The sequence below is a fragment of the Molothrus aeneus genome, chromosome 4 (assembly GCF_037042795.1).
Source record: "Molothrus aeneus isolate 106 chromosome 4, BPBGC_Maene_1.0, whole genome shotgun sequence".
Taxonomy (NCBI): Eukaryota; Metazoa; Chordata; class Aves; order Passeriformes; family Icteridae; genus Molothrus; species Molothrus aeneus.
In genome coordinates, this window is record NC_089649.1 from 27919120 (window position 1) to 27945070 (window position 25951).

A 25951-nucleotide genomic window follows, 5' to 3' on the forward strand; every position below is an offset into this window, starting at 1 on the left:
GAAAGCTTTGTGGGCAGCAAGGTACTGGCAAGAGCACACTGTGTGCCCTCCAAGGCTTTCCCATTTGCTTGCCTTGGAGTACCTTTTGTGAGATCTTTTCCTTTATGACTGAAATGAAACAAATTCATTGTGAGAGTCAAAAAGTATTGGTGAAGGAACCAGGTTTTTGAAGAAGCATACATTTCAAACATACATTTCTCCAACAGCATCAGAGGAAAAGTGAAACATAAAAGCCAATTTCTTTTTCTGAAACTTCATTTTGCTGTGAAAGCCTCTATTTAAAAAGTCAATGCTAGGCTACATTCATAGAGAGGAAAGATTGAACATACTGTTTTCTGCTCCCTCTAACAGCCTCTTTTTCTGTGATATAGTGAGTAGGGTGATGGGTTTACAGAAGGTTTCTAGCTGCTCCTGCACTCCCCTCTGTCTGAACCTAGTCTGTTCCTTGGAGGCACCACAACTGTGCCCCAAGTGGCCTTTCAGGCTCCATGCTCTCACTGCCACCCTGGCTTTGGCACAGCCTGAAAAACACAGCCCTCCCCCAGCCACCATGGGGATGTCCCTGAACCTCCACCCCACTCGCTCAGTGTGCCATCTCTCCCATGGCCTGAGAGGCCGGATAACAAACCTGATGTATTTTGAAACATGGTTATTAAGACCTCTGATCTTTACAACATACCTTTTAAAATGCACCAGAGGATCTAAAATCTATAGGACAAAATCAAGAATTTCCTTGATGTTTGCTTTCCCAGGCAAACATGGGCTGCTGAACCTCTCTCTCAACAGTGGCTTTAGTGGAGCAATGACTGTGATGGATTATTACAGAGTAATGCGGTTGTACTGCCCCTGCAGAGAGCTCCATCTCACCTTGGCTGCTGATTTGGAACAAGTGAAACAAGATTCTCCTGGGCTGTAGCTCACTCAGCATGAAATCACCCAACAAGTTCAACAAGCAACAACCAGCAAGACTTTCTGCACTCTCATCAAAGTTCTTTCTGGTTCTTCATTGCCCAACAGCTTCTCCATGTAGAATACAGTTAGTATTTTTTGGAACTAATTTTATTAATTTAAACACACCTACAAAATACATTTACATACAAAACAAAACCCACCACACTGACCTATGCCAAATTATGATGCCTACTTTGTACAAAGAAAACCCCAAAAAGTAGATGCTTTCCTCTTTTTCTCATTATTTATCTAAGCAGATGTTTAATTAGAATAAAAATAAACATAACAAAAATGAGTTAAATATAGTTTGGGGAAATACACTGGTGTTTATCACTACTGAGAGTTTTCTGGATGCTGTGTGGGGAGTTTGTATGAAATTACCATTATCCTCCCCTCCCAAGACTAAAATTTTGAGTAACTTATTTTTTGGATCCCAGAGGAATGAAGGACACTCAGGCAGAAGTGGTCATGAAGCAGATTAATTATATTCCCTCCATGAGTAATACATTCAGCTTTGAAATGATTGCTAATATTTTGTATTTCAGAGATTTGTGTTTCCCTCCCAAATGAGACCATTACTAGATTTAGCAACAACATAAATATCTTCTCTTCAGCTATCATTGTAGCAGCTTTAAAAAAAAGTGGCACTTAGTCATCAGCTGAATTCAGTTAACAATATTAATTGGAAGTGTCACTGATTTTTCTCACTTACACAGGCAAATGACTGGAGTGAAAAAACACCTAGGAGGCATTGCAAGACTGAAGGTGCCACTTCAGATCAGAAATGATGGAAACACAACATTGGGATTTAAGTTCACTTGGCAAATGTTTGATGTACACTACAATCTTGCTCAAAGCAAGACATCTAAGAGAAATAGTGGTAATAACTAAAGCAAAATATCTCCTGCAAATGCTTGTGCCAAAGTTTTGCACTGACTCTCAGAGGTGGTCTACCAAGGGTGCAGGGTGAGCCAGTCTTGGTTTGATGGTTCCAGTTCTCTGTGGGAGTCAACTACAGCATGCAGAGCAGAACATGAAATGAGTTCCCTGAAGTGGGGAGGGCTGTGTGATGCCAAACACACCCTCCTGCTCTGTCAGTGTGAGAGATTCTCTTCCCCACACCAGGCTGGCTCCCCAGTCCCCGCTCGGGAATCGAGGCAGCACTCCCTCAGCTAATGACTGCCACAAGTCTCCACTGAGGGCAGAGGTGCTGGGAAAAAGACAGGAATGAATAAATGCCTGAAGTCCAAGGGAACACAAACACTGTGCTTTCCTTACAATAACTGCCCTGGCTGTTCCTGATGGGCACCAGGCTGCAGCTCTGCACAGCTGCTGAGCAGCCTGGCCAGAGCCCTGCCTCGGGGCAATGGCCACACAGCCCTGACACAGGCCATTTCCTAAACCCTCCCTCCGTGTTTTCCCTGCTGCTCTGGTGCCATGTGAGTGGGCTCAGGGTAGGCACAGACAGCAATGCCTCTGTCTTCTCCTGCCCAAAGCAGTAAGGAGGAGGCCCTGGCTTGATGGGGATAGCCAGTGCCAGTGTTCCCCCGCCTACAAGGCTGGGGTTTTTAAAATCAGCAACACTGAAGGCAAAGCAGGGGTGTAAACCACAGTGTTTGTTCTCTGTCTGCAGATTCCAGAAATAATTTGAGGCAATAAACCAGAAGCTACAGAAGCTGCAATTTCTGAATATAATTTAAAAAAATATTCATGGCTCTATTCACAATGTATTCATGCACCCACAGATCTTGAGTGGTACCAAAACAGGATTTTACTTTGCTTGTCATGTTGATGCAGACATGCAAGCAGATAAAAAGCAAAAAGGGACTAAGCTGTCAGTAGATGACCAGCTCTGTTTATCTTTGTGTCTTACTCAGAATTATAGGGAAATATCTTGCATTTAGAATATTTTCACTACTTTTAGTTAGCAGAAAACAAAGGTAGACTTTAACTGCTTTGAAAGGCAAAAAGCAAGCCTTTAAGCACTGTGCTATATTTGCCAAGAAACTGTGTTGCCTGCTTTGAAATTATATATTCCTGCACTGTTTTCTTAGTTTTAGTCATAACATTAAGAAACATTTTTCCCAGATCTTATTAAATACATATCAGTAAGTCCCTGCACATATTTGACAAGCATATTAGAAGATTAAATTTACAGGACTTCACTCTCACTGTACTTATATCTCTCTTACTCCACTCCTAACACTAAATTCCTCAGGCATTTATTTGCTTAGGGCTCAGGCAGTACACACAGGACAATAATTCCTTCAGCAAGTGCTGGGGTAAGGGTAGATGTCCTGTGCAAATGCCCAGTTGCACTGGGCTGAAAAGTCCTTGTACTAGAGGAATTGCAGTCACTTAGTTTAGCTTGAAGCATTCAAGTGAGCGTATGCTGAATCTCTGCACTTTGGTGGCCCTTGCTCTGACCCAGCAGCTTTGTCTCTGCTGACCTGCAGAAACAGATCCCATCCCACAGAATCAATGGTTAAAGTCCCAGCAGAGGATTTTCAGAAAGAGCCTTCCCTACCCTGTTTATTTATACCACAACTACTTCCACTGACCACCTGTAGCCAGGTGAGTGCAAACAGAACCCAACCCTTTAACAGCTTTTGTTACCATCAGCAAAGCAAGTCAACAAGAAGTGTTTTCTTATAAACAAGAGTTGCCAAATCACTCTTCCTATCTTAATGTCACCTGAGATTAATTAAATTAGAACTATCCCTCTTCTACTGAAGCTCCTAAAGACAACAAGTACTTAATTTGTTCCTGCTCTGTTGACTGTGAAGGAAGGAAAAACTTTGAGAGTTAAATACAAGGTATGGAGCAGTAACCCATTGTTACGATAGATGAGATCTGTGACGTGTTTATAAACAGGTTAAAATAACACATACATTATAGAAATGGAATGTACAAAATAAGCCAGTTGTATGTTTGACTGTCTTTACTCTTTGAAAATAGTGCTTGGTTGTTGGGGTTTTTTGAGTGTTTTTCTTCATTTATCTTCATTTGGTTCTGTTTTACAAATTCAGTTCTTGAAAGCCTGAAAACTGTGGGAAACCTGTTAAAGGCCATACTGAACAACTCAGAAGGCTGAAGGACAAAAAAGAAAGGAAAACCTTCCAAGGTATATGATCAAAATACATTGTTTTAAGCATTTTGTTAATACCAACAAATAACAGACAAGAGAAATAGAACCAAACTTCAGTACATCAGTTAGGAGATCATAATGCACATGCTCAGTGACATCCAAATGGTCTTCCAGAAAGAAACTGGAAATTACCAGCAGTGATATTTTAGTGTCCAACTGGACAATCAGGGGCAACAAATCCCTTTTTTAAGGTACTTTTTACACACTGTGAAGCAACTAATTCAGTGACAGGTTCAATTAATCAGAAGTCTTTGCAAATCAACTCACATTATACTTCTGTGTTCATGCTATTTGTTCAATCATGTCACAAAACAATTAGGACAAGTAGAACAGAAGAACTCCAGGCTTAGCCTCCTTTACTACACCTTATGCATTCCTAATTTTCCTTGGCAAGGGAAAAAATAAAATTGGTGGGCTTAAAAATATCAGAAAGAAGCATATGGATATAAAGTGACCAGAAATATATTTAAACAGGGAGATCATATCATTTCTAACTACAAGAACTGTGAAGTTATGGAGCAGTATTCCAAGACAAGTAGAGAGGGTAGAGAACCAAATTGTCTTTAGGTGGTGTTTAGCTGGTTTCTGAAGAGGATGTGTCAGGCTTGCCTATTAGGAACAGGGACAGGACTTGATAATTCAGGAGATTCCTGCAGTGAGTGATTATTGTCTTTCTGTCGGCCAGCCAGCTGTTCAGTCTGCTATCACCACATGGCAACTACTGCCAGAAACAGCCAGCTTCCTTTGGTGACCAGAGGGGTGGGAAACATGGCCAAGAGAGAGGACTTCAGATGCTGGCCAGGTCCAGATGAGCCCTGCTGAGCTTTGCCACAAGAAACAATATAAGGCTTGTCACAGAGTCAAGTGCCCAACACCAGGGAAGAAACAGAAAACATTCCCTGCTTAATTTGGCCACATAACACTCCAAGACACCCAGTAAGGTTTGGAAAGCACTGAGTATCACAGCTCTTGTTCCAATAAACAGACTTTTCTTTCTGTAGGCCTGATATTTTCAGTTTTCTTCATGCTGAATAACTCTTTAGGGTCAGCTCTTCACCTTTTAACTGTATCTGAATATTACTTCCCTGCAGAAGCAGCTTTACCACGTCACCGAGCTGCTTCTGCCCCATGCAGACAGACTGAGGGAACACACACACACCCCAACATCCAACTCAAAGGCAAGTGTCAGAGCAACCCTCTCATATTTAATCTGTTTGACCAAGGACCAAAATCTGCCAAAGTAAATGCAGCCGTACCAGTTTGCCCCAGAGGGAACAGAGTCAAGCAAGCCCCTGAACCACAACAAAATCAATCTCAGAGTGCTGTGCTAAGAGCAGCAGCAGGAGATAACACTGAAATACATTCCATGTACTGTGAAATACTTCAGGATCAAGTACTGAACAGTCTACTAAACTAGAATACAGTACAATTTTGCTTGAGACTGATTAATCTGCTAGTTGCATTATATTGCCAAGGTCTGGTTTACCTCACAACCAGTCCTGGGCAGGTTATCAGCCATGAAAGCAGTGATTTAAAAAGAGTCAGATAATATAAACATGAATTTTTCAGTCCAGAAACAACAATATACACAACTTCCTTATTATCACTTAAGGCCTTCCTGATTCCCAAAGAGGTTCATGTAATTACTTCAGTCCAAGATTATGTCCTGGGATCCTCAGTTACCAAAAATGATGCAAAGGGACCATCAATCCTGATGGTTTGGGTCCGGCTAAGTTACAAGCTTGGCTTCTGTTCATGAGACTTTTTTTATAACACCTGCATTCTAAAATGCCATTTTTCTTCTCCTGCCTCCTTAATTCATGGTGAAATTTGAACACTTGAGAACTCAAGTTAGGGAAAGCTAATTACAAAGCTGGAGTGCTCAACTTTAATATTTAGAGTTTGGTATGGATTATAGTCCACAGGTACACTTCTCCAAAGGCACATTTTATATTCTAGTTCTGTAACTCAGTGTTTAGAGCTAGAAAGTGTCTTTAGTATTACCCAGTTAGGCTTTTAGTCTAATGATGCCTCAGCTATGGATATTTAGCATAACATCCCACACTTCTATTCCAGCTCTTTTTAATTAGAAATGAATTATTTCTTCCAGTGGAGCTACCGAGAGAAATCTTTTTTCACTTAGCACTTAGGCCAGAAATGTTATTGCCACTTCTGTTGTAATTGTCTGCTAGCTTTATTAGTTTGTATCGATCTGAGACTCCACATTTTTGAATGTTTTCTAAATCTTTCTGTTTGAATTCAGCCTAATGTGAAGCAAATGAAATAGATTTTACCCCATCTATTTTTCCTCCAGTACACTTCTGAACCATATAAAAATAGCTTCAGCTCTCTTACAGTTCAGATTTCTCACTTTGACAGACTTAATATCAGCTCACTGCCACACACCTCCAGAGCCAAGCCCCTGCAGCACAGCTCAAAAGAATAATAAATACTGGGGGAATGAAAAATAATCATAGTACAGTTACAACTGCTCATTACAAATTTATCTCTGGTGCTGTTTATCTACTGGTTCCAGCCTTCTAGCCCATCCCAGCCAAACCTTCTGCATGCATAGCAACAGAAATCACCCCAAACCCTCAGCTGCTGTGATGAGCTCTGAACCATGCACTCCTACATCACGCCTCAGAAGTCAGTGGCTGCCTTGCTCTACAGACTGCTTGCTTTCCTCCCCAGTAGTCTTCAAGGGGACAAACAGGCAACTGGCAAACAACAGGGCAGATTGAGTCTGTGCTCAGTTATCAAACTCCCTTAGGCTTTTGACTACTGCTGCTTTGCTATCCCTTTCAGAGGTGTCAGTGGCATACCTCTGCAGGCACAGCACAAGGCTGGAAATCAGGAAACATCAACTTTGCCAGCAGTCTGCTACATGACCTTGGGGAGCCACTTCAGCTTATTTGACTTTTATTTCTACTTCTGCTCTTTGTTGTTTCTGTTTTTGATGAAAATATAAATCTGGGACAGACAGAGTCTCCTACTATACTGATAAATGGCATCAAGTACAACATGACCAGCTCTTTCTTGTGTTTCTAGATGTTAATGTAATATAAAAAAGGAGCAACTAAATTTGCTGATTGGTTCTCTCAAGAAGCATTACTAGACAAGAAGAAAATGACCTAGGGCCTACTAGAGAGAGGTATAGTTGAGCTTTCTGGAGCCATTTCATAGCACAGTATCTCAGAGCCATCTGGGCTTTGACAGTGATGGATCAAACATGACTCTGCTGCCTTACACAGCATTTTCTTTCTCAGTTCCTTGCAGGGACCATGGATTGCCAAGCCCATCTCTGAGGCAAGCTGGCTTCTTTGGCTGACCCAGAAAACAAGGGCAGAGCATAAATGCTTGTCTACATAGGTTTTTATGGAAAACATCTCATAATTTGTCTCTCTTAACCCTCCAAGCCCCAAATGCTGAGGCCATCCACTCCGCAGGACTCAGTGGGTAACCCTGGGCAAATTGAGGGCTGTTAAACCATTTCCAGCTGAAAGACTTTTCCAGTCAGTCAGGAAGGAAGCAGTACATGCTAATTTCTAGCAGCAGGCCCCTGGTATAGTTAATTCAACCACCTGTGTGTTTGCCCAGGGCTCACACATGCTGTGCTGACTATATGATTTTATATGGGCTTGGTTTTGTGTACATAAGAGGTTGACAATTATGTTACGTCTTGGTTTTTGGGGTTTGGGTTGGTTTTTTTTCTTTTTTTGCCTGAAAACCTACTTGTTTTATTTTGTATTTGCTTCTGTTTTATCTATACCACCTTTGCTAATTGCAAGTGCACAATATGCATTATATTGGGCTTAACTTCGATTCTTCAATTCAGCAGCTTGTCCCTGATTCTATCTATTTATGAAGGAGGCCAAAGACCACTGGCACACCACTGTCAATGCCCAAATTGCCTAAAAAATACATTTTTCTTTTTAGAAGGAAAAATCTTTCTAAGTGCTAACATTTAAGGATGTCTATTATTAAGTGTAAAAGCTCATTCTTTCTATCGAAGGGCCACTCAGTCCACAAGCACATCAATGACAAAAATGCTTTATGAAGCTGTTCCCCAGAAAAGCTGGCTCATAAAGCCTCCATGCCAGTCTCCTGCCATCAGCAGGATCCCCAGCCTGAGTAGGGCTGATTTGCTCATTTATATGAGTTCTCCCCCTGGCCTCTCACATCCTGTTTCAATGCTGGTGCATGAAGGCAAAGCAGAAGGCAGCACTCCCTGCCTGTTTCTCCCAGCCTAATAGCAGTGAGCTGCTGGACACAGCTGTGGGAGTGGAGCTAGGAGCTCACTCTGTACCTGGGAGCTGGCAGATGCTCCAGCCAAGCTTTAATCCAAAAGCAGCTGGGTACATATTTCACTGAAAGAAAGTTATTCTAAGAAAAGCATCAGAGGTAATACTGAAGTGAGGTTCCTCACTCAGATTTAAATTTTGCATTTGCCTGGGGGCCTTTCGTGTCAGAGAAGAACAATTCTTCCAAAAAGCAACAACATATACAGAAGGTCTTTTCAGCTATTATGGCTTTACCATTGCAAAGGTGTCTTAGTAATATGCAACAAGTTCTGAACAAAAATGTTGCGCTGATCTCTCTCTGCCTTCTTTTTCTGCTGTATTTGCAGCCCTAGTGGCTGAACTGCAGTGTCCAGGCTCAGAAACAAGGCTGCTTTAGTTTTTCTGCCTGTTGAATGAGGGTAAAGACTTGAGCTTTTTCTGTGCACGTTTTCTCCACATAGTGTTATGTAAAAATATTGGCATAATTTGTGTCATGTATGTAATACACTAGAAAGGTTGATAGGACACAGTGAGAGAGCACATAATCACTTGGTGTATTTTAACTTGACAGTGTCAGGAACTGACAGGGGCCATTAGCCCTCATTGACCTGACACAAAAAAATATTACCAATGTACACTTCCACCCATGAACTATGTTGGGCTCAGTAGCAGAAACATGAGCACTTCATATTCAAGTCAACCAAAGCTGAGACAGGGGTTTTGCCAAATGAACTTACAGGGCACAGTAGAAAATGCACACTGGCTGTGAGCTAGGAGTAGACACATTCACCAAAAATGAGAGGAGAAAATTAAGAATGGATTCCTGACAACAGAGCTGGATGTAGTGCTCTGAGAGCTTTGCAAGTGTAATTGCCTGTGTGCCGCTTGGACCACCCCAGCCCTGTTTAAAGAGGTCATGTGTACGCTGTGTACACATTATCCTAGATGTGTGCTGGGTCATCTCCCAGGCCAATGGCAAAAAGAGCCATCTGCCAAATGTCTTTCTGCTTGACAAAGGAGAGATTTGTTTCTGCTACAGGTGGTAATGCATTACCCCCAGTATTATTACATAGTAATTAGGAATCCAGAAACAGCAGCTGAGATGGAGCCCTATTGAGGTAGCTGTTTTCAAAGCACAAACCAAGAGAAAGTCACCCTTTTGATGACTTTACATTAGTGATTGCATCCTTGTGTTTGCAAAAAAAACCCCACAAAACAAACAAAAAACCCTAAGCAACAACAACAAAACAAACAAAAAAACCCCAAGCAAGCAATAAAACATCAAAATAAAAAAACAACCCACACCAAACCTCAAAGTAAGAGAGGTTCAAGCTGCATTTGAAAAAAAAACCACCTCAGATAGAAAAGCATCTAATCAACTTGCTCAGAGGTACTCAGGCAAAGCAGTTAGAAACTGGAGACAGTCATATTGCAGTTCTTAACCCAAGGTTGTATTTCCACTTTTTTGAAAAACAGTTGACTTCATTTGTACAAAGGAAATCTTTTTCTGCCTCAGCTCTATGGACAAGGCCATTTTCAAATCACATGCTATCTGCTGCTGTGCCTTCTGTTTGCTGTCAGGAGCAGAGCTGGCACCTTGCTCTAAATTTTTACCCTCTGTGGGTATCACAGGAATTAAATGGTGCATGTAGAACAAGTACACTGACTGCAAACTCTGTTTCAAGCTACTTGCCTTTGATTTAACTTGAATCATATATCTGGAACTACAGAAAAGGTTTCCAATAAGGCATCTAGCAAAATCCACTCCCCAGGAATCAGCTGTTTCTTCTATAGTTTTTAGCTTACACAAAGGCTGAACTCTCTACAGTTTACTTCTAAACCCATATTTTCATGAGTCATCTGTTAGGAGTAACAGTCTCACATAACCATTTCTACTTATATTCTTAATGCAGATGTGAAAATTATTGATCATTTTATGATTATTTGAATAAATGTTTTTGCCTTTCAAAACTTCTGAATTTTTATACAGTAAGAGTGATCTACATTTAAAAGCTGAAGTAGAATAACATAGGGTGCAAGTGTAAAATACAACAGCTACTCCTAAAGTAATCCATTTGGATTTTCCAGTTTGGAAACTTTACTGCAGGATATCTTATTCTGGTATAATTAGGAAGCAAGTTGGACTAAATCAAACTGGCATGAAGAGCAAAAATTATGAAGTAGAAGTGTGTGAATTATTCAGGAAATTCTGAACAGCAATTCTAAACTACTTTCAATGCCCCTAGCTCGTGTCTAAATGAGGGGCCAAAGAATACAGCTAATTAACCCATCTGAGCAGCGGAGCACTGCATTAACACAGCAGTGTTGCTTTTAGAACCAAAGCAAGCTCAGGTATTTCTGTTTCCAGACATTACTCCATGAAGGCAAACACTTCACAGACTATGAACAAAGATAAACCCGAGCATCATAGCAGTGAAAAGCCTTAGGAGTGCCCGAGCTGGGAGATCACTGTATCCCTGAGTCAGGCAAGGGAACTGGCCTGACCTGCACCTCTCATCTCTACAGGGCTAAGTCAGACAGGTGAGTACAGCCACCATCACTCCAAAGAAAAGTTGTTTTGCTGCTGTTTGTGTGGTCCACCCTACATAAAGCTCCAGATGTCAAGGATCCTGCAGCCTGACACCAGACTTTCCTGACATGGCTTTTGCAAATCATCTTCTGCCACAGCAGAAGATGGTCAGTGGTCAGTGGTGTGAATCCATTCTATTTTGCATTGCAACAAATTAAGGTTGCACACACACAGAGCGAGCTAAATTCCACAGAGGGATTGACAGCAGGATAATGAATTGCTAAATTACCATAAAGAACTCCCTAGCGCTTAATAACCGTGGCATATCTATGCTGTGGATCCAAATACTTGGCAGAGGTTTTATATCAGAAATGAGCAACTTAAGTGGCTTCTAAAGAAAGGCATTTCTAGGTAATATTTCAAGGGGAATTTTAAACACCTGCCAGTTTCTGGTGTTAATTGTCCTGCTCAAATCTTCCTCATTAGCAGTTAGTTGCAAAATATCAGACTGGGTGATAGAATTATTTAGGGCTTAGATTCTGAGCACTGACTAAGCAGTACTAGAATAAAAACTACTGATTTCTTTTGAATTATAAATCCATTAAAAAGACTTGCTTGTCATATAAAGGAACAAGAGGAGGAATTTGGGAATGGGCAGGGGGTGTGGTGTATTAACCAGAACCCAGAAGAACTGAACATTTCGTGACTGGTTACTGAACAACATCCATTTCAGATTTGACTCTGTGAACTTTGCCCTATGAAGCCCAGAAGTTGTAACCCACAAACAACAGCAGAAGAAAAATAGGAAACTAAATATATCCCATCTAAATTTTAATATCAGTAACAGCCCACTGGATAAAAGGATGAGCTGTGAGAGTCACAACACATCATCTCAAATCAGTGCTAACTCTGCTGGTTTCTGCAACATTAGCTGTTAACAGACCAATCTAATTTTGATCCAGAGCTGACCAAAATTTGGAACATCAACTAGTGTTTTGAAGTATGAAAAACACTTCAGTACTCAATAGTTAGTGCTAGAAGTAATTTGTTCCTGTACAAAAGCTTAAAATTATTTGAGCCCAGTTTCTCTCCAGTTACTGGAAGATTCAAGCACACCTTAAATTCCTGCTTAAAAAAAATTATTAACAGCTGCTCTCTAATTATATTTATTTCCTTTTGGAACTAACAGACTGTGGGCATTGATGAATTGGTATTAATCACACCTCATGAAAATCCCATGCAACACAGAATTTCCTCCTGATGTTTGGTTGGTAATAAATTAGACCAAGGTTGCCATCAATAAATTAATTTTGTGTCATCATCCAAATTTCACAACAACAAATAAGTAGTCTATGAGTTACAATTAAGTAACTTTAGAGAAAAACTTGTAAGTAGAAGTGCTAATTTAGAAATTAGCTTTTCATAAATTAACCTTCTTTATTAGCACAGAAATGCGTTTTCTGGTGCAAAAAGTGCCTAGGCTATAACACTATATATGAAAAGTAAAGGACCTTACAGACACAACTAATTTTTTTTCAGACTCACAATTAATTCAATAGATTAAAGGTGAATACACTGCTGGTTACTCATACATTCAAAAGACTTTAATGGGACCCAGAAATGAAGATTAAGTTTATTAAACAAAGCAAACCAAAATTTTGGTTTCAAAAATTTCAACTAGTATAAGTAGCTCATAAAACTTTGAAAACTCTTCTCCTCATATCATAAAAAAAACCCCAGAAAATATCCAATACTATTAGACAGACAAACTAGCAATTTATCACCCCAAAACACAAACACTGGGTTGGGCTCAGAAAGCCCACTGATGATCTGTTGTCACATACAACATACCCTGCTCTGCCTCCTTCGCTGTCACAGCACTTTGCAAAGGCTCGGGAAAAACAGCTCAGGCAAGGCAGAAAAATGCTGCTCACTGTAGTGAAAAACTGTAGGTGCAGACTATCCACTTGCACAAAGGATGAACAACAGGTTGATGTATTTCCATACTTCCATGTGCTGGCTAAAGAATGAAAGGTTTTCATTCTCACAAAACAAAACTGTTCAGCTGATTAGAAAGTAATGTTACAATGGGAGCTTTTAGTGTATGCACATCTTTCCTCAGTGACTTTCCTAGGCCCTTGCATCATGGTGTTTTCCTCTTTGAGTCCCATTTGGTCTTGTAGAAGGGGAGGCCAATTCTATAAACCTTGTAATTGAGATGACAAAAAAAAGCACTTGGGTATTTCGTCCCTGATTGTAGATGACTGATGCACAGTACCAAGGGCTGCTTGTCCTCTGTCTCCTGAAGTTATAAATCAGCTGAAGAGATAACCCAGAAAACCTACCTGAAAGGTTTAAGTAGGACAATAAATTTTCTCAGCTGCATTATTGCAGAACATTCACCAAACCCAAGTGTCTGCTTTAGGACAGTGTTCTGCCTTTAAGAGCAGAATTACACTAGACACACACATAATTGCATTGACAATTGATGATTACAGTGTAATTACTCTTTTGGCTTTTCAAATTACATTCAATTCTCATCAAGTGAGAAAATATTAGCAACCTAGTCCAATCTGATCTGGTTTCTACTGACATAAAATTCACCTCAGCATTGTGTCTGTCATGGTTTAACCCAAGCCCTCAACTAAGCACCACACAGCCACTTCCTCACTCCTTATTGCCAGTGGCTGGGCGGAAGAAGCAGATAAAAGGTGAAACCCACTGGTTTAGATAAGGACAATTTAATAATTGAAATAAAGTAATAAATAAGTAATATTAATAAGGGGAACAAAAGAGAAACAAAACCCAAGAAACACTAGCAATGCCCAATACAATTGCTCACCACACACTGACCAATGGCCAGCTTGTTCCTGGGCCACAATCAGCACCTCCTGGCCAACTCCCTCCAGTTTATACACCAACTAGGATGTTCCATGGCGTGGAATATCCCTCTGGCCAGTTCAGGCCAGCTGTCCTGATCATACTTCCTCCCAGCTTCTTGGGCAGCTGCTCACTGCCAGAGCACTGGGATCTGCTAAGTCCTTGATTGACAGTAAACACTACTGAGTAGCAGCCAAAACACCAGTGTGGTATCTACACTGCTCTCATACTAAGCTCAAAACACAGCTCTGTGCCAGCTATAGGAAGGAAATTAAGTCCATCCCAGGTGAAACTCGAGAGTGACCGACCAAAAAAAAGGCCCATCTCATCACAAAATACAGCATCATTCAGACCTAATTTTCCATTTAGTAAAGTCTCTTCCACCTATTGACATAGAATATAAAACAAACAGTGCTCTGACATATTCAAAATAACTGGGTACATAACATAATGCAAAAGAAATCAAATTGTTAAGTGTTTCACGAAAAAACCCATATCTGGTCTTGCACAGGATATCTTCAGATGAGTTTATACACATGTAACTTCCCAGGCATTTCTACCTCCATGATTGCATGTGCTTCAGGATTTGGCAAGTTTTAGGACTGGCAGATCTTATAAGCTCTCAACTTTGTTAGCAAGGAAAACAGTTTTCCATGTGATGAATTTAGGACATAGGCAATATCATTTACACCTGAAGATGCCCCACTGTTGCCTCTCCTGCTCACCTGTCTCACCCAGCTCATCCTCCTTTACCCTGTACATTTGAAATTGGTTCTTTGGGGCCTCTGACATGTTTGTTGTTCCTCAAGGCAGATTAGACCTTTCCTCACTGCTCCTTGAGCTCATAGTTTCAGGTGGACAGTCAGCTTTTGGCCCTACTGGGCTTGCATGAACTGTCAGGCAGCCACTGGCAGCAAGCAGGAATACTTTGGATATTGTGGCCTGTGACAGCATAGAAAAACCAAAAAATGCAAGGCCAAGCAAAAATACCTTTGAAGATACCATGCATGTAAAGAGTCAAAGGGAAGCTGGCAAAGGGCAGCCAACTCTTTGCTACTGTAGTCAATCACACCAGGAAATCCAGTTCTGCCTCTGTTCTAAACCTACTGCAAATGGTTGCTGTATTCACCTTGGGCATCAAATCAAACGCTTTAATGAGAGAAGGCAGCTTCTGACTGAGTGTAGCCAATTTATGCACACTTGTTGGGGTGACTGTATTATCTTTAATACAGAGTGTTGCTCTTGCACTCCAGCAGTCACACAGGTCTCTTTTCAGTCACAGGGACAGACTTATACATCATTTCCAACAGATGGCACTTTTTAGCCTCTTCATTTGCGCAGGTAAGTGCGTGTGTACAAACATGTTTCCATAGTAACTGGAAACTGCTTTTACAGAGCGCTGTCTACCATAAAGCAGAGAAATTATAGTTGGGCTGAAATTACATCATCTTGTATTTTAAAGACACTTTTTTTTAAAGTCATAATGAAAATAACATTATAATTTCCTTGTCTTTATTACCTTGTGGTAAGAAACGCATCCTCGTGCAGAAAGAAAAACACTTAAGGGTAAATATAAAGTCCACCAGGTATAGGGGGTCTGGGGGAGAAAAAAAATCAATACAACCCTTCTGATAGAATTCTATAGGAAGCCTTTATCATACATGAATATAGCCTTCCTACAAGAACAAATTGAAGTTATCAAAAGTTAATTCCTGGTTTCTTGGAAGGTACTGTAAAGGGCATATAGCCACAATTCTCAAGGGACAGGCAGGGCAGTGCAGCAAGGTTGTGCAGTCCTTCCTCACAGCCTCCAAGATGAAAAGACTGAGACCTTTGCTTCTCTAATAAAGCTTCTGGAATGGAAAGGCTGTAAATTCAAGGCTCTGGGTAATCAAGGTCTAAAATTCTCCTCCTGCACCTGAGTTCCAAAACATTTACTTCAGTTTCTTTTTCTGTCATGAAATTGCTGTCTCATCTTTGTGGATAATTTTGAGGTGTTTTTTTCCAGTCCTCTTGCATCCACATTAAGCTTGTTTTTCTTCTAAGAAAACAATCTGCCACATAATTAGGGGATTTGGGTTGCTGTTTGTTATTCAGTAGTCCCCTTTGGTTCATTGGGCCACTCTGGAGTTCTCCAGCTCTTCTCCATGCTCTGGGCATCAATTTTATGGTAGTTCCAATTATGTAGGCATAAAAAGGGACAGAACATAATTTCTCTGTTATTTTTGTCCACATTTTCTGCTGATGATATTCCTCAGCTGCCCTTACCTCAATTTTGTCATTATCCTTGGTTTCTCCCTCTCACTCAGCTCCAAGCCAATGTATCTTGTCTCCTAGTCTTTCCTGCTCTTGCTTTATTCCCTCTCTCACCCTGCCATTGCCAAGATCTTAGGGGAAATCAGAGAGTGCTAAGAACATAAAGAAAATATGAATTTGTATTCATTTCTAATGTCATGGCAACAGCAATGGCTATTCCTCAGGTAGTCTTTTCTTCCTGATTTCAAGGAGGAAATACTGAAAGTGGAGAAGTTGCCCTTTACTTCTGTGAGCAATATGCAGTGTGTGCTGTGCTTTGGGAATTAATATTCAGTCATCAGAACCCCAGTATTTTAGATTTCCAAAGTCAGCAACTTTAGAGTTGCTTCACCTGAAGTGATGAATTGTACTTGGGGTTGATAGAATGAAGTGCACCTGCTGCCTACCATAAAACATCTCTGCTCCTAATGAAGAAAACAAACATTGGAGAGAGGCAGTCACTGTTCACTCAGCAGAGCTCAGTTTGACCTGGTGCAGGGGGCCCAGCCTGGCCCTGTCCAAGAATGGGGAAGCTACTTAGGTGCAGGGAAAGGGAGGAGTGCACAGTGTTCTGCTACAGACTGCCCCCAGCTCAATCCTGAAAAGCTGGAATGCAGCAACACAAAAATATGATCTATGAAAATCAACACATTATCACTGCTTCTTTATTCTCCGCTGAAAATTCTGGTTGGCAGGTTTTGTCAGAGGACAACCTCCACATCTCTTATCTCTGTTATTTCAGCACACGTGCCAAGATAATGCAGACCTTGGTGTCTTCTGGCAAAAATACATCACTAGATAATGCTTGCCAATGTGTTTTAAATTGTATGCTGTACAATGAGCAAAGAAAGGAGCAGTCAGATTTGTGAAATTACTGTTATACTGTTAATCAACTACTTATTTATTTAGGGTCTTCATGACTCCAATCTCCACTACATGGGCAACTTCTAGAATACTTTACAATCAGTGTTTTCTTAAATGTGAGATTAAAGGATCAAAAAGGAAATGGTCAAGTAATCAAACTGAAGAACAGGGTGCAAGCTTCAAGTTCTGAACCAGAAATGAAACAGTCTTGAAGATGAGAAATAAGATAGACTCACAGAATGGTTTGTGTTGGAAGGGACATTAAAGGTCATCTACTTTTAACCCTCCACCTCCTTGGGCAGGGACACCTTCCACTAGACCAGTTTGCTCAAAGCCCCATCCAACCTGGCCTTGAACACTTCCAGAGATGGGGCAGCCAGAGCTTCTCCGGGCAACTTGTGCCAGTGCCTCACCACCCTCCTAGCAAAGAATTTCTTCCTAATATCTGAGCTAAACCTGCCCGCTTTCAGTTTAAAGCCATTCCTCCTGGTCCTGTCACTACATGCCCTAGTGAAGACATCCCTCTCCAGCTTTCTTGCTGGCCCCCTTTAGGTACTTGAAGGCTGCCAGTGTGACCCTAATAGGACTCTATTTAAGTGGGAAAGACAGCTGTTAACAGGAGGAGGTCAAAAGAGGGGATGACAGACTAAGTGCTGTACTTCCTATTGTCAAAAGAGTTAGCCTCATCTTTTCAGTGGTTCTTGCAGTTGTTAAGGAGGTATGTGTTTTTCCTTCTTAAATGTCCTGAATTTCACATCCTTAGGACTCCTCTCTTAATTTGGAACCATTTGTCCAACCATTGTACTAGGTCTCATTCTTACACTTTCCAACTCTTTTCAAACAAACCCTGAGATATTCCACCTCTTCAAATTTATTATTTTCTTCTTCAAACAAGTCTAACAAAGACAGCAGTTTGGCTCAGGGTGGTATTAGCAAGAGTCTTATGGAAGTTATTCCCAAGGAATCAGGGTGCACCACCACACCTCTCCAAAATAACTTTTCATGGAAAATTAATTCATAAATATAGACATTTATGTAAATATATATAAACATTCAATATAAACATTACATGCTGTTGAGAACTTATTTTCATACATTTATAACTTCTGTTTAGACTGAGATGTTAAAAAATTCCCAGTGGTCAGGCAATATTTTCCTACTGTGCTATAGGACAGCACAGTATTTTTGCTCTTTCCCAGCCCAAATTACCCCATACAACTTCAACTAAGGACTCTTTCCAGAGAATTTCCATTGCATCCAATTTGCTAAAATACCTCCAACCCTTTTTACAACAAACTAGAAGAATGTCTAGGTGAACCACACTGTCATCTCTCTCAAGGTAAAAGAAGGTCCTTCTTCTCTCCTGCTTATTATAAACCCTCTTAGAGTCAGAAATTCCATGTGGTCCTAAAGAAAACTAAACTCTTGACCTCTGAACAGCAGCACAGATGCTTGCAATAGCATCTCAAAATCTCTCAACACAACTGCATTTTAAATGAACAAGAAACACTCAGAAACAAAATACAGATATTTCAAGAATATTTGGTGAGTGAAACCAGGTGCTATCCAAGCTAATGGTGTTCCTGAAGTCCTGAAACCTTTCTGGAATAAGTGTGCAAGCTCTGGCTGGCTCCCAAAAGGCAAGTGCCCTTGTGTCTAGGCAGTACTCACTGTTACAGAGAAGTTGTGCTGTCAGCAAAGAAGAATCAAATGTTTAAACACTTCATGCAGTCATAAGATCTGCCATCTTCACACAAGTCATATTCCCAAAAGACATGATTCAAATTTAAATTCACTGATTTTGGCTTTGCCACTTCCACAGCCTAACAAACTCTGAAAACATAATTACAGCTTTTTCCTCCATCATTAAAAATCTCATGTTCCTAGCATAACCTGTCCATACTACTGTATTTGGAAGGAAATATACCAGGTCTATTTATCTACATGCTTACTTGAATGTAGAAACCCCATAATATTCTTCCTGAAACAGTACTTCTCTTCAATGAAAGCATCATATCCTAAATATTAAAGAAAGTACCTTTTTTTCCCCTGTCTAAATATACCATATATCCTTTCACTATTCCTAAGGAATGTGAGAGAGGAAAAGAATATGCAAGGCAGAACCATGAAGTGAACACTGCCAGTTCAGCATTCAAAAAGGAGTTGCCAAGAGCATTAATAACCATCTCTATTAAGTGCTGTCCAAAATGGGACCTATTGAAGTGGGGAAATTAAAGGCCCTGAATAAAACACACTGATGAACCTGAACAACAGAAGTTCTGCATTACAGAGCTCTAAATTAAGTGCTGTCAAGGTGTGGAGTAAATCACTATCATAGATGTTAAATCTGTCTGGACACAACTTTTTTTTTTACCATATTGCTAATCTCTATGATAGATTTCCACAAAACATAGGATCAAGCTCTACAAAGTTACCATAGCTGTCACTTCAGCAGGAAGATACTACACATCAGCTCTGTTGTTCATAAATGCACCAACAGTTTTTAAAATTTTTTTTCATTAATTTTAATGACAGCACCGCTTCATACCTTGTTATAAGGAGGTGGCTGCTGGTAGATTGAGTGTGAAGAGGACAAAACACTATGAGTTCCAGCATGTCTCTAGCATCTGTTTTGTCACAAGCTGCCTTACAATATTTTATTTCATAGGAGTATCTACTGGCTTTAAATATCAGGAAAAAAAAAAAAAGAAGAAGCAACAAAGGTGATCCTTCACACTCAGCAATCTTTCAGACTATACAAGGATATCCTTGTCAGTGGTGCCAACATAGGAATCTCAGTGGACCCCAGGTTTAAGAGACCTATCTGTAAAAAAAAGCACAGATAGGCAGATAAAAGCCAGGCATCTTTCTATGACAATCCAGGTGCACAGACATAAAATTGGAAGGGTCAAAACACTTAGTCAACAGCTTTTGAATGACAACAGAGGGGTTGTTTCCCCAGTAAAAGGGCTGTGGAAAGTCCACAGGATGAGCTGCCAAGATCCAGCTGTTCTGAGAGATAGGAAGGCAACAGCAGTGCTGGAACTGAATTCTCCTGGCAGGAACCTGAGCCAGTTTCCACCTCTGCAGGCTATGAGGTTTTTGCTTCAGTAGCACTGCAACTATACCTGTGCAGCTTTGTGTTTTCCTGCAATTCCAATAGTGTGATGCAAAGGGCAAACAGCTCCAGCTACCAATTACTTCCCTTAATTTGCCAAGCACAAGGGTACATAAAATTGTAATTGGGGCACCGAGGGGGCATAAATCCTAAGAAGGTGTACTCAACCCCCTTATCCAAACTAGCAATGGTGTGGAACAGGCTCTCAAGGAGATACAGCTTGAGCTGTAGCTGGGCCAAGAACTCCTCCAGAAAACTTACAACAGGCAGAGTAACCCATGAGCATCAATGCACATGAGCTTGGAACACCAATCATTGATTAATACATGAATAGTGTTTTTCCAGGACTGTTTTTCATGGACATGAATGTGGTCAGGATGAAAATTTATGGAAGAATAAACCCAATCATCCTGGGATGTTACGAACAATGGATAAGTGAGGTCCTTTGAGCTCTCCTGGACTGCAGAGGGCTGTGCCAGCACCTCCCTCTGAGCAGGATGTCTCTCACCATTCATGCTCTATATCCAAAACCTCACAAATTCTCATGTTTACAAAGTCAAAAGGACCATTGACAAAATCTGACAATGGAGCTTGGCCTGTGATCTTTAGTCATTACACTCCAGATATTTTAAGTTTAAAAGAGTGAGTTTTGGGACAATTCCCCTTCAGTCACTCATCTCAAATTAGATGCGCTGCTTTGACCTTTGATGTAGGGTCTCATAAGGAATTAAGAGTTACAGCATCTTCTGAGAGCCCTGGTAATACAACTGGCAAGGAGCACTGACTACCTGGTGAATGTCTTCTGTTGATATTACAGAAATATTAATGTTTGTCTAGTTCTTCCTACATGGACACTTCATATTTTTTGGAAGCCTTCCTTTGGCTCAAGTCATCCCAGTGAGTATACTCCCCGTGGAAATGCTGCAGATTTTTGCTCAAATATAGACTGCTCATCATTACTGCTCTTTCAATGCTTTATCTCTGAGTTGGACTAGAGAAGTAATTTTACATCAAAAAAGATCTGCAGGAAAAGCAGATAGTGGAAGGAAAATACCATTTAGCCCTTTTAAGAAGGAATCCATGTACATATAGTACAATGGAAAATTATCATTTTTTAGATCACTCTGCTTGAGAAGCAACTGGAGAGATCATTAAAATCACCTCTGTGGTTCTTTGAACACCGGTTTTATTTGCATTTCAAAGGAGCAAGTTTGACAGAGTTTATGAAAATTCTCTACTCCAACCTTGTAGCAGTCTGGTTCCCTGTTATCACACTGCCTCCTTCCTGATTCTTCCCAAAGCCACACATTTCTCCTTTTGGACAATAAAAATTAACCTCCAAATGTGAAGCACATCTATAATCCAGGACTGCTTAAGAGCAAGCTGGCATGAATTGGCTCAGTAAAAAGACACCTCAGTATCAGGCCCCTGTTGTTGCCCATGCTCTGTTTCACTGCTGCCATTGTGCTCTCCTAGATCGAGCTGACCACCACTGAATACAGAGTTCAAAACAAGATCACAATGTGTAAATCGATATTCCATATGCATCCTCCCCTCACCCATACACACCAGAATTTATTCCTAGGGCAGGAAGCAAGAGTTTAAATTGATCTGCTCATGCTTGTACCTCTCTGGGCCTCCTGTTCTATTATTAAAAAAAAATCCCAACAATCCAGTTCAAACAATTCTTGCATTTATTCCACTGAATTTCATCAACAGGTAGGGGCAGCTAGTTGACAGCATAATGTTTCCTTCTCGTTCCTCTTGTTTCCCCTCTAGTGTCTTAACAAAGCACTGCTGCAGGCACATTGTGACAGAGTCTTAGCACAGAGATGGGACAGAAGGAAGGCGCTCACACAAAGATTCATGTCTTCTGTGGTCCTCAGTCTCTGCGTCAGGATGTGAAAATTCCTAGTAAAGGAAAGGGTCAAGAGAGCTGACCTAGGCTGGAGAGACAGACTGACAACCACTGTTAGCTGGACTCTTACAAAGAGATAAGCTAATGGGCCCAAAGAGAACAGTATTTTTGACCCTTGAATAACAGCTCCACCATCAGCAATACTTAAAGGAGATGGTGACTTATGGGGAACAAGAGTGGGAGGGGAAGGAGTTTTGAACTATGAGTTAAACTGGGACCCAGAGCAAACAGATCTGGAATACCTGAGAGCTGCTACCAACATGGTCCTTTCCCAAAACTAGGCAGAACTTGGCTCTGCTTGTAGAGGCCACAAAGGCTGCACCTTCAGTCAGTCTGCTACAGGAGTAGCTGACATGCCCTGCTTTGTTTTCTTTCCTTACTATGGACACTGATTCCTGCCCAGGACACCCTCCCCACTCTATCCAGAGGTACACGGCATGCCCTAGAGGTACCAAGGCATTTAACTCCAGAAAAACCCATGCTTTGCTCTAAGGTAGATGAACTCCAGACAGCAATAACCACTGGGTTATAATACTGGCTAAGCTTTATCTCCCAAAAATGTTTAATCTGATTGATTGCTTTCTGAAGAGAGTAGCAAGGAGTGTAAGTGACAACATTAGGGAGGACTTTCATACCAACACACGAGATAGCAACTAATGTTGTTAAGAACAATTTTTAGAATTTACCAGGACTTTATTAATCAGATAATACATTGACAGATATATGAGAGAACTCAGAGAATCACAGGTGTTACATGAAAGGTTCATCTCCAATAGCTTTCCTAGTTATAAGAGCAGCTGAATCATTCATTTTATTACATATAAGACCCTTGTTTTTTTAGGGCTGCTCTAGCTAAGTGGAAGAGGGAGGAAAAAAAGCAGTAGTGCAAGGTGGTTAAGATTAAATCCAAGTAAAATGGTGGATTTAAAATTAATGTGCACCGTGTAGCTGAATTCCTTTATTAATAAAACTGCATATTTTCTTTAAATCTACTACTCAATGCCCTTAACTTTCAGCACTGTATTTCCATGGGGGCTCCTCCTGTATAGCTTGACATTTAAAAGGACCTCAGTAGTAAGTGGTTTTTGTTGCTAATTTCTAACTGGGTACTTACATCAAACTGTCAGTGCTCTAAGTAAACCTTACCCCAGGGGGTCCTATAGACTCATTCCTATTGATTCTGCAGAGCACTGAGGTGCCCAGATCAAGTTCTCCAATCCAACCACAGCAGAATTTTCAAGACACACAGCTACTTCAGCCTACTTCACAGCAGCATTTTACTAGAAGGATGTAACACGTAACACATTTTACTAGAAGGATGTGAACGGAGAATTGTCCGAAGGTTGAGAGATTTGCCCAAGGTCAGAGGACAACCTGGGCACAGAGCTGATCTGCAGACTGCCCACACAAATTAATCCCTGGCAAAGCTGCATTCACATGGAAAGGAGTGCTGCCCAAAGTGGCACTGCTCACATATATGAGGCCTCTCTTGCCCGTAGACTGGAGAGGCAGGAATGCTGGTAGCAGGATGTCAAACTGTTTGGGTCCTGGCCTGCCACAGTGCTAAGCTGTGATTACCCGCAGCAGCATAAGCAGAGCCAGGCCTCTTTCCTGAGCAAAACCCACAGAGAAAAAAGGAGCAGCCCTCCTAATGCCAGCCTGGCCAAGAAGACAAATGGCCCTGTGCCTGGGGGAAGGAGCTTGCCAGGCTGTTGCAAAGGACTCCTCTTCAGAAAAAACTCTGGCAGCCTGAGAAGATGTTTCCTCTTCTTCTCATAGAACAGCCAAACCAGCTTTTTAAAAAATGCCAACTCCCCCTCTATAATAAATTCCCATCCAGAAGCCAAGTTCCTTTTCCTGAGTGCCTCATTCATAGTGAGCAACAGCACAGCAGCAGACAGAGGCCATTAGAGAGCTATCATATTTTACTGCTAGGCAATCACTGATTGCATACAGGAAAAACTAATATCAAAAAAGTTCCTACCAACAGCTGTTGGAAGGAAACATCACAGTCATGGTGTCTAGACATTGTCAGGATGCCCTAAATCAGATTGCAAATGCTGGTCAGCGCTTCACTAACAAAAGTCTTACCAAAATGGCTAGAATGTTGGCTTGCCATTAAAGGGGCTTCAGCAACAGCTAGTCTGCCAACACTCTTAAGCACAGCTCAGGTCACATGGCTTTGGGGATTGCCACCAGAAAGGCAGATTAAGAGCAGAACAGGAGCTCCACAGCTTCAGTGGTAGGTGTCTTACTCTGGCCTTAATATGGGCACAAAGAGGGTCATCTGAAAGGCTGAGAGCTTGCCTCCTTCTTGTCCCTGTGAAACAAGGGCCTCCTCTGCAGGGGATCCTTGTGGAGGGGAACTACTGCCATCACTGACCTCTGAGCAGGTTTCCACCCTTCCTCCCCATGGGCCCCAAAGCCAATCCAGGTACACTGTTAAAAGGAGGGCACAGCCCTGGCAACAGGTGCTGCTGAGAGTAGGTAAGATCCACCAAGCTGCCTCCATGGCCCGCTTGCTGCAGGAGTCATCCTGACTCACAGCTCCCCTTCCCTCAATCTGACAAAGAGGCAAGGTGGCACTAGGACAACACAAGTGAGAGCAAGATGCTGTAACACGCATGGATAAAGACAGAGGTTTCAAAGGTTTCCTAAGCTGATTAACAGTGCACACATCTCCCTTTCTCTCTTGCTGTGCTACCTCTGGGGCTGCCAGCCACACAGTGGTTCCCCAGGGGCTAGGAGCAAAGCTCAGTGTGGTGTGAGGATGGCTGCTGGCACCACATGGCTCAGCAGAGACCAGCCATCTGTACACAGTGAGGCAGCAAATAGAAGTCTGTAATAGCTACCTGCAGGGAGGGATTTTCCTCCAGGGAATTATCTTGCAGTCTGCTTTACAAGCCTTACCTGCAGTAGGAAGCAAACATACTGAAAGACTTCAGACAGCTGTAGGGAATTAATAGGTGTCAGAGTTTGCCAAGTCTGCTTATTACAGGGTCAGCAGTGAGCTCCTCCCTCTGCCAGCTGAAAGCACAGTGATACTGAGCACTAGTGATGCTCAGAAACAACACCTACACATCAGCCCAGAGCCACACAAAACCCTTTCACAGGCTTTGGAGGTTCAACAGGACCTACGGACTCACTTACTGCTTAATTCATTTTTCAACCACCATAACCATGTAAAACTGCACCTCAGTGCACAGCAAAAGTCATCCTGTGCACATTGTGTCTCTTTCTAAAATGCATCACTTGAGCACCATCCTGTTGTGCTCAGTGGGCTACCTAAACACGGACTAGAAGAAGCCAAAGAACAGTAGCCTTTGACAGAGAAGCTTTATGAATTATAAGCTCCTTTTCACACATTACATGAATTTTATAAAGAAAAGGACAGCACTTCTAATATCAGTGATCTTTAATCTAAGCCAAGAACCTACTTGCAGGTCTCTAATACCTGGTCTCATAGTGCTATGTACAAGAACTGCAGATGAATGAAATCACTGTATGATGCTTCATATGAACAAATCTGAAGGAACTTCTGGTGTGAAACTATATAATTGTTCCTATTCCACAACCCCAATCTTAACACCTTTTCAGTTTTCCTTCTGTTATTTAAATAAACAAATAAACCTCCTAACTGCACTGTGTCAATTCAAAACAGGCTTAACTAACAAGTTAAGTTAGTTAAAGTTAGTTATCCAAACTTAACTAACAAGTTACATTGGTAACCTGAAGTTCAACTGCAACAGCAATACATAAAAAACTCTTCCTGCCAGCTAAAACTTCTACAGTAGCTATGAAAACCATCAGCTGCTGCAGCTGCATTTCCAGAACACTCAAGTCCACAACTTCCTCATAAATGAAATGTCACAAAATAATGAATATCATTATAATGAGCTCTGCTGGGCCTGTTGTTTATTCATTGTGCATTAGTTTATTTAGTACACAACACATAATAAGCTGG